Source organism: Podarcis raffonei, chromosome W (assembly GCF_027172205.1).
Source record: "Podarcis raffonei isolate rPodRaf1 chromosome W, rPodRaf1.pri, whole genome shotgun sequence".
Classification (NCBI taxonomy): Eukaryota; Metazoa; Chordata; class Lepidosauria; order Squamata; family Lacertidae; genus Podarcis; species Podarcis raffonei.
Genome location: NC_070620.1, coordinates 4,736,272 through 4,751,329, shown reverse-complemented (window position 1 = coordinate 4,751,329; position 15,058 = coordinate 4,736,272). Strand labels below are relative to the sequence as shown.

General features: G+C 50.8%; 1 pseudogene; it reads left to right on the top strand.

The window, feature by feature from the left end:
* Nucleotides 1-3,083: 3,083 nt before the first annotated feature.
* Nucleotides 3,084-3,673, top strand: LOC128406019 (E3 ubiquitin-protein ligase RNF183-like; annotated as a pseudogene).
* Nucleotides 3,674-15,058: the final 11,385 nt, after the last annotated feature.

Here is a 15,058-nt window from a genome sequence, read left to right as displayed (position 1 = left end):
GATTAGCCATGTCTGAGTCTTTAAGGCAGACTCTGTCTGTTTACAAGCAGCTGCATTCCAAAAGCACCCTTCTGCCGCAGCCGGTTAGTGTTTTGGCTTGAAGTTCAAAGTCCACCCTTGACACACAGAGAAGATAACCTACATTCCGTTCTTTCTGATGTTCTTCTGGGCCCGAAACAAAAAATGTTGAAATCTCCGTTCGACCGAGCTGATAAAGCTCATTTTCCTCCGGCTGAGTCCTTCGATGTGATTAACGATCTGAGCCTTTGATGAGACCTCCAGGCACATTCCCATTACGCAGAGAATCAAAGCAGCACACGGAAGTGATGAGATTTATGGCCACATCTCTATGAGTTTTATTACTAAGCTACGCAGACAGAAAACACATTCTCTCTCTGTGAGAGCAGAGAGCAACTGAAACAAACAAAGGAACAGGAAACCAGTACATCACATCCGTCTTCCGTGAGACTTCCAACAGCCTGGATTGTCTCTTGAATGTAAACAGAGTCTTGTGACTCTAAGCAGCTGCACAGTGGCACAAACAGAAACTAACACATAGAGCCTGTTGCAGTAGTCCAAGTGGGAGAAAACTAGAGCATGCAGCACTTTGGCAAGACAGTCTGCAGGCAGGTAGGGTCTCAGCCTGCGTACCAGATGGAGCTGGTAGACAGCTGCCCTGGACACAGAATTCACCTGCACCTCCATGGAGAGCTGTGAGTCCAAAGTGACTCCCAAGCTGCACACCTGGTCCTTCAGGGGCACAGTTGCTCCATTCAGGACCAGGGAGTCCCCCACACCTGCCCGCCCCCTGTTCCCCGAAAAGAGTACTTCTGTCTTGTCAGGATTCAACCGCAATCTGTTAGCCACCATCCATCCTCCAACCGCCTCCAGGCACTCGCACAGGACCTTCACCGCCTTCACTGGTTCCGATTTGAAAGAGAGGTAGAGCTTGGAATTGTTCAACAACCACACGCTCAATCACTTTGCCCAAGAATGGAAGATTGGAGACTGGGCGATAGTTGGCCATTGTAATGGCTTGGCTCTCCCCCACAGAAGCGAGACACCGGCAGTAATTATCTCAGGTTTATTGCTCAAACACATAAATCACTCTGGAGCTCCTTCACTCTGTGTCTGACTCCAAGTTAGCAGTTGCCGAGTCTAAACTCCGCCCCTTCCTCTTCTTCCAACAGTGGAAAAAAACCTTTCGCTTCCGCTCTTTTCCCCTCCTCTCACTGACCTTTTTGCGCCTTCAAGTTTTTGGGCTAGCTATTCCCAGCCTCTCCCCTTCTGTCTCTGAACTAAGATTGGTGTTTAGAGCTTTGCTATCTTCTGCTTGCTCTCTGCTCTCTGAAACTCTGCCACTCGGCTGCCCCTCCTCCCTCTCACATTCCAGTCCACATTCCAGTGTCCTTATCTCCCTTGGCTTGCTTAGATTCCCAGCCTCTGTCAGCTACGGAACGAAGCTGACAGCCATATTGGCTGGGTCTAAAGATGTTTTTTTAAGAAGCGGTTTAATGACCGCCTCTTTCAGTGGGTCTGAGATCAAGGAGACGGTTGGTTTCAGGGTTCCCATCAATGGTGGTGACTTGCAAGGGAAAGTCTAGTGGTAACAGGTGCAACTGGTGCTCCAAGGCAAAGTCTCTGCTGAAAAAATTCTCACTCGCCCCAGAATCGATTAACACCTGCACTTCCATTGGGTGGCCCTCTTTTGCAAGTCCAGGGCGTATTTAATCTCAGTCTTAAATGCCAGGTATTCTTGGGGGTTCCCTCCAAACTTGCTCAGCAGCAATGGTACTTTTCTCCCAACTGGAGTGGTTCTGACCTGCTGGTCCTGCACTCTGCGCTCCTCAAGCCTCACTACAAGCTCGATGACGTGTGGCTCCAACTCCACGTTCCTCTGTACCATGGCTGCTACGTTCCACGCCTCCTCTCCCTCAGTGCCTCCGCCTGCAGCTCCCTTTTTGAGGTGACTCATCGTGTGTGTCTCTGCTGTTACACTTGAGCAACCGCAATGACTCCCGGATTGCTGTCAGATGGCAATGGTGGTTGCTTGTGAGTAACCAGTCAGGACTCCAACCTGTCTTTTACAGGTTTTATTTTGGTGCAAAACTATTTACAGTGTAGAACCACAAGTTCATGTCTGCCTCAATCGCTAGCAGAATCCGGGAGTGGTCATTTCCGGGTCCTCCCCCAACATAATAGCTTAGTCACCCCCAGCCTTTTCCTTCCTTCTTTGCGTTTTACACCTCTGCGCAGGGTGGGTGACGGAAGAGGCCTGCTTCCCTCCTGGCTGGCTTGCCCAGGAGCGGTGCTGAGGCTCCCAGCAGCATCCTCTGGTCCCTTCCCCTCTTCCCCACTGGAGGTGTGGCTTTCCCCACCACAGGAAGGGGAACTGCTTCACAAGATTTTCGGAGGTTCCCTGTAACCTAACTGCCCCTCTCCTTCCCTTCCCTGTTCCGATGGCAGTCCCCTGACAGTAATGATTAGATTAGAATGATGATATGGTATTATTTGTAGATGTGTGGTGGTTTTTTTGTTTTTTTGTTTGTTTGTGTGTGTGTGTGTGTGTGTGTGTGTTTTCCCTCTCTTGTGTTTTGGGGTTTTCTTCCTTGTTTGTACTGTTTCATTTTGGATTCAATGTTTGTAATTTTTGTTGTAATTTTGCATTGAAAATAAAATAAAATAGATTGCCATTGGCCTGTTCCAGCAGGCTGTTCTGATGTGGATGTTTATCTTCCCACCCTTGCCTTATCAATTGCTTTGCAAGAGAAGGGCTTACTTCCACTCTTAAACTTCATACTGCAAACTCCCTTGGGTGGAGGACCTCTCTCTTTGCATTTGCTGATGCTGTAAAAACCAGATGTTGGGAAACTTGTCTCCCACCCCCACCAATGTTGAAGAACTACAACTCCCATCAGCCTCAGTAAATACGGCCCTATGGCAAGCCAAACGTTCCCTCTCGTGGGCCAAAGGTTCCACTGCATTGATGCTGCTGTATGATTACTGTCATTGGGTTTCCACCTGCCCTTGTTTTTTAGTCTCCTAGGTAGCAAAGAAGGCTGTGCTGTTGACTGGGTTTCCCCATGGCTGAGAAGCAGGTCCAGGGGCTGGAGGCTGAATGCCCCATCTGCTGAAACCCTTACGACAACACTTTTTGCACCCCAAGGTCCTTTAGTGCCAATATTCCTTCTGCATCAAGTGCCTGGCTCTTCTCAGCTTGGTGTCCCCAGCCCAGAACCGCTTGCAGTGCTCACTCTGCCGCCACCCTACTGTCCTCCCCTCCGACCAGCCTGTCACTGAGCTGCCCACCAATGAAGCCCTCCTGCGCCTGCTGTGCCTGGAGCCCAACCACATCATCCTGTAGGGTTGGCAGCTGTGCTTGAAGGAGCAGCGCAAGAGCAGGTACTTCCTCTGCCAGCCCAGGGTTTACACCCTGGACCTGGGCCCAGTGAGAGATCCAAGCATTGAGAGCTACTGTGAGCCAAGCCGCCCGGCTAGTGCTACCACTGCCACCACAATCATGCCCAACCACCACCGCTCCCCAATGTGGGCGTGTGCCTGCAACCCCCAGCTCCAGATTTTCACCTACCTGATGGCTCTCATCTTAAGCATGACTTTACTACTCATCTTCTCCATCTTTTGGACGAGGCAGCTCTTTGGGGGCTGGGGGTGAGAGGGACCAGCAGCCTCCTCAGGCGGAAGATGCTGAGGGCAGGGTAGAGGTGGTTGGCGAGCAGCAGCAAAGTGTTGGGAGGACTAGCTTGTGTGTGTCACACAGCCTGCCTTGAGTTCTCCAAGTCAGCTCAAGTGTGCTGGAAGACATTGCCCAGTTATGATTTAAGATTCAAAGCCTGGTCAGATTCTGCCTATAGAACAAGAGAGAGACTGCCATCTTGTCTTTCGCCCCAGACAGCAAAACGGTTTGGACTGCCACTGGGTCCCAGGATTTGACCTTGAGGGTTACTTGTGAGCTTTTAAATAGGGATGGGGATGAGGACATGACAGGGCAATGGGAGCATTTCAACTAACAAACTCGCTGCTTCTTAAGTTGGCTAAAGAGGGTGAAAATGGATAATGGGAATATAGCAGGTGTGGAGATGAGAGCTTTTCTCATTCCAGGTGTTGCTGAACTACAACTCCCATAATCTCTGGTCATGATGGGAGCTGTAACACAACCACATCTGGAGGGCCCAAGTTTCCCCATACTTGGAGTAAAGGGACATAGGAATCTGCCTTACAGCCAGGCCATTGGTCCATCTAGCTCCATATTGTCTATGCTGAGTGGCAGCTCTCAAGGGTTTCAGGCAGTGGTCTGTCTTTCTTATTCCTACTTGGAGATTCTGAGGATTGAACCTGGAAACTTCTGCATGTAAGGCTCTACCACTGAGCTATGCTGACCCTCCAAACCAGCCTCTTCCCCTGTGCCAAATGCCTCTGCTGCAGCCAATGAAGAGTTCCCAACATCTAGAGAACATTGACTGCACTGCTGAATGTGGAACCACCAAGGCTGCAGATCTTAACTGTCCTCTGTCCAGGCTTGAAGATGGTCCTCTGTGTACTCACATCATGCAGGCATGCAATGAAGGCAGGTGCTCAAGGGTTTCTTTCTCCTAGTGTGCGCACTACTGGTTAGAAGGGGGCCAAACGGCAGTGGCATTAAAACTTTTTTATCTACACTGCAGTGTTTTGTTTCAAATTGCATCAGCTTGTAAGAGTGGGGGCTGATAACAGGATCAAAGCAATCTCTTGGATCTTGCAAAAAGGTAGGTTTAGTGTGGACAGGGTGGATTGGGAAAGGGACACACAAAATGAACTTGGGGGGGGGGGGCTGCATTGCCTTTCCCTACAAGGAAATGCCAGTTCAGGGGTGGAAAATCTTTTCCCCCAACCCAATTACCTCATTCCGTTCTGGGCAACCTTCTGAGCACCACATGCTGGTGGTAGGTGGGGGCAGAGGCAAAAGTGAGTAGGGCAGCTAATGTAAATGTTACCTCTGTACAGCAGGCCAGTTTCTACACACGCCCTTCCATATCCTCCATCTAGGCAAGTGAAATATACTTGGAGTTGAGTGTGGATTTCATGCTCTTTATTCAGCTCATATTAGCGAGGAATGAAAGTTCCCCCACAATATCTGCTTTATATACATTATTTACACAATGGGCCACACGTGATTGGCTAATTCCGGGATTCTCCTGTAGGCCAATCAGGTTGTGGATTCACTTCCACCTGGAGCTGGATTGGGTGGCTCCTGCGGACCAATCATACTGCTGCATTGTTCTAGGACCAATGTGAGAGATAGTAAGTCTGCAGGCTTGAGTTTGCTAGCTGATGCAACTGGCTTATGCAATCAGCCTGCAATACTTTCTATGGAAGTGCTGGGTCAGAAAGACTCAGCAGTAATGTGCTGTCAGTGGATTGGCTGTCATCGGTTTCAGCTGGACTAAAATTTCATTCTAGAGGTAAAGGCTGCGCACTCACTCAACAGCAAGATCTGACGGAGTTGAGACACGTAGTGAAGAAAAGAAGATACAGCACTCAAACTGAAAATTCCTCTCTGCTGGCAGAACATTAGCTTTTTGTCGCTCTCTTAAAACTTTTTCCTTTTTGTCTTCCTCTTTCTTTCTCTTTTCCCTCTCTCTCTTTCTCTCTTTTTCCTGTCTTTTTCCCCACTTTGTCCCTTTTAATTTTTCTTTATTTTTCTTATCACCCCATTTTTTTCTCTTCTCTTATAGTATCTGTCAGGGAATCAGGAGCAGGAGCACTGGGGAGAGAGGATTGGGAGAGCGAAGGGGAAGAATCTGAGGGCAGCGTAGGGGAGTATGACAGTGGCCCGAGAGATTCCATGAGCTTCTCCAGCGAATCAGAAGATTCCCAGAAGGGGGCGCCGATGGTCAGGGCAAGGGGGGTCCCAGGGGGGACGCACCAGAAACAAGGAGCCAGAGGGGAACCCCAAAGCAGCAGTGGAGGATCGGGACCAGTTTCCCCACCAGAGCATAGTGGGGGGGAGGAGTCACATGTGTCAGGGCCAGCGTCTCCTCCAGAGAGGGAGTCAGGGCTGACCACGCCTCTATCGGAGAGTGGGGGAACGGAAGGGAGGTCAGTTGCAGCTAGCCCCCCCGAAGGGGGAAGCAGTGGCAGCAGCAGTGAAACGGTCAGGAGGAAAGCTGCTGGCTGGGCGCGCGCGCCAAGTTCAAATGTGCAGGCGCGCGGAGCAGCAGGAGACCCGGATGGGGAACCAGCTCCTAAAGCCCGCCGGAGGGAGGGAGAAGGCTCAGGGGAATCAGCGGGAGAAGAGGCTAGAAAGGGCGGAACCCCGGCGGGCAGGCGGACCCAGAGGAGGAAGGAGCAGCGGAGAAGGTGGAGCAAGGCTAGGATCTTAAATTGGTGTCAGGGGGGAGGAGACTCAGACGGAGCATCAGTGGTCTGACACTTTAGACGTGGGGCTGCGCGCTGCGGCTCTGGAAGTGAAACTGAACTTCAATAAAGACTTTTATACTTAACAACGAAGCAGCGTTGGTCCTTTGTGAGCTGGGACCTAGGGCAGCCCTGACAGTATGCTCCGTCCCCAATAAAAACCTCGCAGCGTGAGTTGGTGCAGCGAGGGGCAAGACTTGGTGTTTTGCGAGCTCACGAAGATAGGCAAAGATGACTACAGAGAGCCAGGTGAAAGAACTGCAAGAAGCAGTCACGACGCTTTACGCAGAAGTAGCAGCATCCAGGAAAAGAGAAGAAGAAGCAGTAGCGCTCTGCCGGGATCTGCAGGCCAGGTGGGACCGTTGGGGGAAAGAGGGGCTGCCAGGACCCAAACCGGAGGGAGTTGGCCTCGGGAAGAGGGGGGGCAGCCTAGTAGCCCACTTTGATGGGAACCTGCAGCAATACCCTAACTTCAGAGCTGATGTGGTTTACGCGCTCAATTTGCTTCGGAAAGACTTTAGAGATGAGGAAGAGAAGGTGGGCTTCATAATCACTCATTTGCATGGGGAAGCAAAAGCGTGGCTGCGGAATTTGTGGCGCGAAAAAGACCCCGCCCTCAAAGATTCCGATGCATTTATCAAAGCTATGGACGCTTGCTTTAAATCTACGGTAGATGTAGATATTGCTCGGAGGGAAATGCATGGACTACAGCAAGGGAAAGCGACGGTGAGGCAATATCACTCGCGCTTTTTTGCCTTACTGAACGTGCTGGGCTGGGAGAAGGACTCTATTGCTGTCAGAGACCTGTTCTGGGAGGGGCTAAGTGGAGAGGTGAAAGATGAGCTGGCAAGAGGGGAACGACCCCAAAGTACCCAAGAAGTTGCCCAAAGAGCGTTGGCAATTGGTGTGCGCCTGGAAGGACGCCCTTGGAGCAGGGAGGAAGGACGTAAGGCAAGCACCCCAACCAGGACAACCCCTTTCTTTCCCAGAGAGGCGGGGCGGGCGCTGTCCATGCCTCCTTTGGGAAGGGGAGAAGAACCGATGGAGATTGGTGGTGCCAGGGCTCAGACTGCCAGCAGAGCCCAAACACCGGGAGCAGTCAAGGGGAAGGCTCCTAGAGGGACCAGGAAGTGTTACATCTGCGACAGTGCACAGCACATGGCCAAAGAGTGTCCCCAGAGGCTCCAGAAGCACACTGCAGCCTCAGCAACAGTAAAGGGAACAGGTGAGCAGCCGAAACAGCTGCAGGGGGAAGAAGAAGCCTGGTTGGAAACAGAGCCACTGGGGCCCAACCAGGCAAGTCAGTGAAGCAGTCCCCAGAGATTTTACAGCCCACAGACCCCCTCCCACCCAAACCAGTGGTGCAACTCACCGCATCGCTCCAGTTGCCCAATGGGCACACCATGCAAGTACCAATAACCATTGACTCTGGGAGCAACGCAGACTTTATTGGAGTGGACTTTATCAAGCAACATCGCATAGCACTCATGCCAGCCACGATGCCCCTGAACGTCGTCACGGTCGATGGCAGGAAGCTACTGGGAGGAGAGGTGGTACAGCAAACACCACCGATGGTGATGCAAATTGGAAACCACCGCGAAGTCATCAGCTTCAACGTCACCCACCTGTCGGACACGCCCATAGTGTTGGGTATGAGTTGGCTGGATAGGCACAGCCCGGCATTAGCATGGTACCAGCGGCAGTTGACCTTCTGCTCCTCCTACTGCGCAGAACACTGCATCCAGACCCGCCAGGAGGAGGAGGGGCAAGAGGATGAACCGCAGCTACACCTAGGCATGGTGCAAGCGGTACCCAACAAGTACAAGGAGTTTTTGGAGGTCTTCTGCGAGAGGGAAGCGGATAAGCTGCCTCCCCACAGGCCTTACGACTGCAAGCTTGACCTCCTGCCGGGAGCGACGCTGCCGACTGGGAAACTGTATTCCATGTCTGAAGATGAACTGCAAGAACTCAGGGAGTTCATAGATCACAACTTGAAGCGGGGGTTCATCCAAGAATCTAAAGCAGTGGGGGGCAGTCCCGTGTTTTTCGTGAAGAAGAAGGACACGCCCCAACGGAGACTCATAGTTGATTATAGGACCATAAATTCCAAAACAAAGCCCGCAGCATTCCCCATGCCCAAGATCGACGACCTGCTCGCGACGGTGAGGAAGGGACGGATCTTCACCAAGTTGGATCTACGAGGGGCGTACAACCTTATACGCATGCGGGAGGGCGATGAGTGGAAGACGGCCATGTTTACACCTTTAGGCACCTATGAATATCGCGTAATGCCTTTTGGTCTGCAAAATGGCTCCCATACCTTCCAAGCTTTCATGCATCACGTGTTAGCGGGACTCCTCTACAAGAAGTGCGTCTGCTTCCTGGACGACATCCTGATCTTCTCGGAATCGCAGGAGGCTCACGAGAGGGACGTCAAGGAGGTCCTGCAGAGGCTACGGGAGCACAGACTTTACGCCAAATTAGAGAAGTGCCAGTTCGACATGACGGAGGTGGATTTTCTGGGCTACAAGCTGTCCGACAAGGGACTCGCCATGGACAGCGCCAAGGTCCGCGCGGTGTTGGACTGGAAGAGCCCGCGCAATCGGAAGGAGGTCCAGAAGTTCGTCGGCTTCGCCAACTTTTATCGCAAGTTCATCAAAGGGTTCGCGAAGGAGACGGCGGCCATCACGGACACCCTCAGCTCCAAGAAGAAGAAGTTCACCTGGACGGACCAGGCGGAGCAGTCCTTTCGGAGACTCAAGCGTCTCTTCGCGTCCGAAGAACAGCTGCTACATGTAAACCCCAGCAGACCAATGAGGGTTGAGACGGACGCCTCAGACAGAGCGGTGGGGGCCGTCCTGTTGCAGCAAGATCCGCAAGGGGAATGGAGGCCGTGCGCATTCTACTCCAGGAAACTCAGCAAGGCGGAACAGAACTACACCATCTGGGACAGGGAGTTGCTGGCCATTCATGCAGCTTTCAAGGCGTGGCGGCACTTCCTCGTTGGAGCCAGACACACAGTGCAAGTCCGCACGGACCATAAGAACCTGGAGTACTGGCGCACGGCGCGGTTCCTGAACCAGAGACACATCCGCTGGGCGGAGTTCTTTGCGGATTTCGATTTCCGGATAGAATACATCCCGGGAGACAACAACGTCATGGCGGATGCACTATCCAGGAAGCCGCAGTATCTCGAGGAAGCGGCGCCGGTGGCGGCCAAGCACATTTTCGCACCGAAAGCGTGGGCGTGCGCTTCAGCTGCCGTGGACCTGGACGCGGTGCGTCGAGCGCTGCAGACGGATTCGTTCGCACAATCCAAGATGGAGGAGGTGCGAAAAGGCACAGCGAAGGACGAAGAGTTCCAGATACGAGACGGACTGCTCATCCGCAAAGGGGCTCTCTACGTGCCCGGAGACGACCTCCGCGCGAAAGTCTTGCAGCAGCTACACGACGCGCCCAGCGCTGGGCACTTCGGCAAGGACAAAACGGCGGAATTAGTAACCAGAGACTTTTGGTGGCCCAAGGTGAGGGGAGAAGTCGCGGATTACGTCTCCAGGTGTGACACCTGCCAAAGGGCCAAGCCAGTACACAGGAAGCCGGCGGGTCTACTAGAACCCCTACAGACGCCGCTCGAACCGTGGGAGAGAGTGGCCCTGGACTTTGTCACAGATCTGCCCAGCTCGCGAGGCAAAACAGCGGTGCTCGTGGTCGTAGACATGTTCACCAAGATGGCGCACTTTATTCCGTGCGCGAAGGTGGCCACAGCGGAACAGACCGCCAAGCTGTTCATAGACCACGTGTTCAAAGCTCACGGCTTGCCGCGGTCCATCCTGTCCGACCGGGGTCGCCAATTCGTCTCGAGCTTCTGGCAGAAGCTGCTGGGCATCCTGAACGTCAAGATCAACTTAGCGTCGGCACGACACCCGCAGACCAACGGACAAGCGGAGAGGGTCAACGCCATCATGCAGCAGTACCTGCGATGCTACGCCAATCAACAACCCTCGACCTGGGTGGACTACCTACCGCTGGCCGAGTTTGCCTACAAACTACGGGAGTCTACGGGAGTGACACCATTCTTCGCCAATAATGGGCGGCATCCCAGAACTTTCCCGGGGTTAGAGACGAAGGGGGAGGGGGAGCCAAGGGGAGCAGAGCACTTAGCAGCAGAGTTACAGGAGGTCCACGAGCAACTCCGAAGGCAATTGGAACTGGCGAAACACGCCTACAAAATGCAGGCAGACAAGCACAGGAGGGTCGGGGAGGACATCCAGGTGGGGGACTGGGTCTGGTTAGCAGCCCAGGCAGTGCCGGCCAGGACGCTAGCTAAGAGGAAGCTCAAGCACAAGCAGCTGGGACCTTACCAGGTCGCGGCACAAATCAATCCAGTGGCCTTCCGGTTGACACTCCCGGAGGGCTCCAGAATGCACCCAGTCTTTCATAGGTCAGTGCTCACACCCTACAGGGAACCCCACAGGTTTCAGGCGACAGGGAACGCGCCAGACACACTTAGTGAATCTCCGAAGAGGGAGGGGTCACGGAGGGCGACGCCACTCAACGAGGTCACGGAGATTTTGGACTCGAGGTGGGGGGAAGAGGGGGTGGAATACCTCCTCGCCAGGGAAGGTACCCCAGCCAGTGCCAACAGGTGGGTACCGTGCTATGCCGTGGAGGAGCACTATCTTAAAGACGAGTTCCATGCACTCTTCCCACACAGACCTATGCCGGCAGAGTTTTTCGACGACTGGCTCTTCACACCCACACTGTCAGCCAGTACGTTCCAGGGTTTTTCATCAGCTGAAGAGATGACGCCGGACACTAGCTCCTCGGAGGGGTCTCTCTCGGGGTTTGCCACAGACCGCTCCTATTGGTGGGACACTCAACCGGAGGTGGGGTGGCACAGGGAGCTGCTGCGGGGACCTTTGCAAGCAGTCTCACCAGAGGTACCCGGGGGAGGGGAGGACATGGACGTGTTGGGGGAGGATCCTGGATTCGAGCACATCAGCAGAGAGATGGAAGCAGAGGAAATCGACGTCGACGAGCCCGTTGCGGTTGGGCCGGATCCAGTGGACCGGCTACACACCAGGGGGGAAGAATGGTATCCCGCACTCACACCCACAGGACTGGAGCACCCGGAACCCACACCCGAAGAGGGGGAGGGGGGAAGGGGGGGCTTCGAGGGGGGGATGGATGTCAGGGAATCAGGAGCAGGAGCACTGGGGAGAGAGGATTGGGAGAGCGAAGGGGAAGAATCTGAGGGCAGCGTAGGGGAGTATGACAGTGGCCCGAGAGATTCCATGAGCTTCTCCAGCGAATCAGAAGATTCCCAGAAGGGGGCGCCGATGGTCAGGGCAAGGGGGGTCCCAGGGGGGACGCACCAGAAACAAGGAGCCAGAGGGGAACCCCAAAGCAGCAGTGGAGGATCGGGACCAGTTTCCCCACCAGAGCATAGTGGGGGGGAGGAGTCACATGTGTCAGGGCCAGCGTCTCCTCCAGAGAGGGAGTCAGGGCTGACCACGCCTCCATCGGAGAGTGGGGGAACGGAAGGGAGGTCAGTTGCAGCTAGCCCCCCCGAAGGGGGAAGCAGTGGCAGCAGCAGTGAAACGGTCAGGAGGAAAGCTGCTGGCTGGGCGCGCGCGCCAAGTTCAAATGTGCAGGCGCGCGGAACAGCAGGAGACCCGGATGGGGAACCAGCTCCTAAAGCCCGCCGGAGGGAGGGAGAAGGCTCAGGGGAATCAGCGGGAGAAGAGGCTAGAAAGGGCGGAACCCCGGCGGGCAGGCGGACCCAGAGGAGGAAGGAGCAGCGGAGAAGGTGGAGCAAGGCTAGGATCTTAAATTGGTGTCAGGGGGGAGGAGACTCAGACGGAGCATCAGTGGTCTGACACTTTAGACGTGGGGCTGCGCGCTGCGGCTCTGGAAGTGAAACTGAACTTCAATAAAGACTTTTATACTTAACAACGAAGCAGCGTTGGTCCTTTGTGAGCTGGGACCTAGGGCAGCCCTGACAGTATCTGTTTCGCATTAGTACTTATTTAAAGGTACCCCTGCCCGTACGGGCCAGTCGTGACCGATTCTAGGGTTGCGCGCTCATCTCGCTCAAGAGGCTGGGAGCCGGCGCCGTCTGAAGACACTTCCGGGTCTCGTGGCCAGCGTGACGAAGCTGCAGCTGGCGAGCCAGCACCAGCGCCGCACACGGAAACACTGTTTAGGTTCCTGCTATAAAGCGGTACCTATTTATCTACTTGCACTTAGGGGTGCTTTCGAACTGCTAGGTGGGCAGGAGCTGGGACTGAACGACGGGAGCTCACCCCGCCGCGGGGATTCAAACCGCCGGCCTTACGATCAGCAAGTCCTAGGCACTGAGGTTTTACCCACAACACCACCCGTGTCCCTATTTATTTATGTTCATTTATTTCCCAGCCCCCCTACTTCTTTTTTCTTTTTATTATCAATATGGTTTCATTTAATTAATCAATTATTGGAATTATATTATTATTTGACTGGATAAACTGCACAATATAATTCAGTCTTAAATTAGTGAGTTTTTAAATTTATCAGGTAAAAATTGTAAATGAATTTGGAAGTTATAATTATTAACCTTGCTACTCAGAATTTATGTGAATGAATTTGAAGTATCTTATTATAGACTGAACCACGTATAAATTTGAGAATAAGAAAGTGTATGGTAGGAGCTACATATTTAAAGAGGCTAAAGAAATTCCCAGCAATGGCTGGTAAAAAACCTCCTACTGCATCGTTGGCTACACAAGGCACACAAGCAAGGAGAAGCTCTGCTTATGATCTGGATGCAACAGTGGATATCAAGGAATTATTATTGGAATTATGAAAAGACATTGCAGATCTTAACTGTAAATGAAAATGCTAAAATAGTAGAGGATAATTTTATGTCAATGAAGGTTAAATTAGATGAAAATGTTAAAATTACAGCGGATTTATCAGATCAGGTACACAATTTGGTACAAAAAAATTCCGAATTAATAAAAACCGTGCATGACCTTAAAGAGAAATCTCAGAATTTAGAAGAAGGGCAGAAAAAAATACAGCGATAAAGTGCATGCGATAAAATACGAGAGGAAACAGTGGATTTGAGGAAACAACAAGAAGCAATCTGGGACTCTCTGGCAATTTTACAAATGCAGAGAAGATAAAATACATTGAGATTCAGTGGATTATTGGAGGAGACAGAGGAAGTTATAGAGAGAAAAATAGCCAAAGAACTCGCTGTCTGGTTAGAACTTGAGGAATCAGAGGTAACACAAAAAATAGAAAAAGCCTGTAGAGTAAACTCTAAGGTAGCCAAACAAAATAGCTGGCCGGCAGACTGTCTCGTATCTTTCAAGTCCTTAGACTTAAAAAACAAAATTCTTCAGACAAGTAACAAAAAAAAAAACCCTGAGAGTTGAAGGAAAAGATATAATCATACATAAAATTATTTCAAATCAACTGATAAGGAAAAGAGATAAATATAAGGCTCTGACGGATGCTCTAAAAACCAAAACAATTGATTATAGATGGGAGTTCCCCGAAGGGATCTCCTTTTTTAAGGGCAAATGTAGAAAAATTTTGTCTGTACCAGAAGCAGAAAATTTTTGGAGAACCTACTGCCACTTTGGGGACATTCAGAGGAACCGGAACAGTAACGTTTGATATTAACTGAAGTTGTTTCTTCTTCTTCTTTTTTATGTTGAATAATTTCTGCAGAGAGAAGTATGTTGTGAAATGAAAAAAATGGTATGGGATGCGAGCAAAGCGATGTTAAGAGGATTCTTTATCAAGCAGAATGCAATCCAAAAGAAAATGGAAAAGAAAATGGAAAAGAAAGAAATGGAAATTTGGGAGGAAATTTGGTTAAATGAAAAAAAAAAATTCTTCCAAAAACCAGATGATGAACAGATTAAACTAACCATAAAAACTTTACAGACTCAATTTTCCATGTTAATAAATGAGGAAATAGAATGGAAAATAAAGTCGATGAGACATAGAAACTTTGAGTATGCAAATAAATCGGGTAAATTATTGGCCTGGCAGATAAAAAAGGAGCAAGATGACAGAATTATTAGTAAAATTAAAGTTGAGGAAGCTTGGATTCAAAACCTGAAAGAGATCAGGAAAAGTTTTGCCAACTTCTATTCAAAACTATATAAAGAAGGCCCGGAGAAGAATGAAAAAATTAAGGAATTCTTAAAGACATGTAAATTACCAATGATTTCTAAGGAAAAATTTAATAACTTTGAATTTCCCCATTACAGCGATGGAAGTACAGCATTCTATTCAAAGATCAAAATCAGGGTCCTGACAGTCTTCCAGCTGTTTATTATAAAAAAATTAGAAGATGCTTTATCCCTACCCCTAAAAGCTACCGGACTCTTGGAAGGAGAGCTATACCTCGGTCATCCATAAACAAGGAACAGGACTATCAAATATTGCTAACTATAGACCTTTTGCTCTGCTAAACAATGACTATAAGATCTATGCTGATATCATCGCGAACAGATTAAAGATATTGTTGAAGGAGACAATTCACAAAGATCAAACAGGTTTTCTCCCTGGAACATATATGCAATCCAATATAAGAACACTGATAAATGAATACATTTATATTTATAAATGTATAAATATATAAATT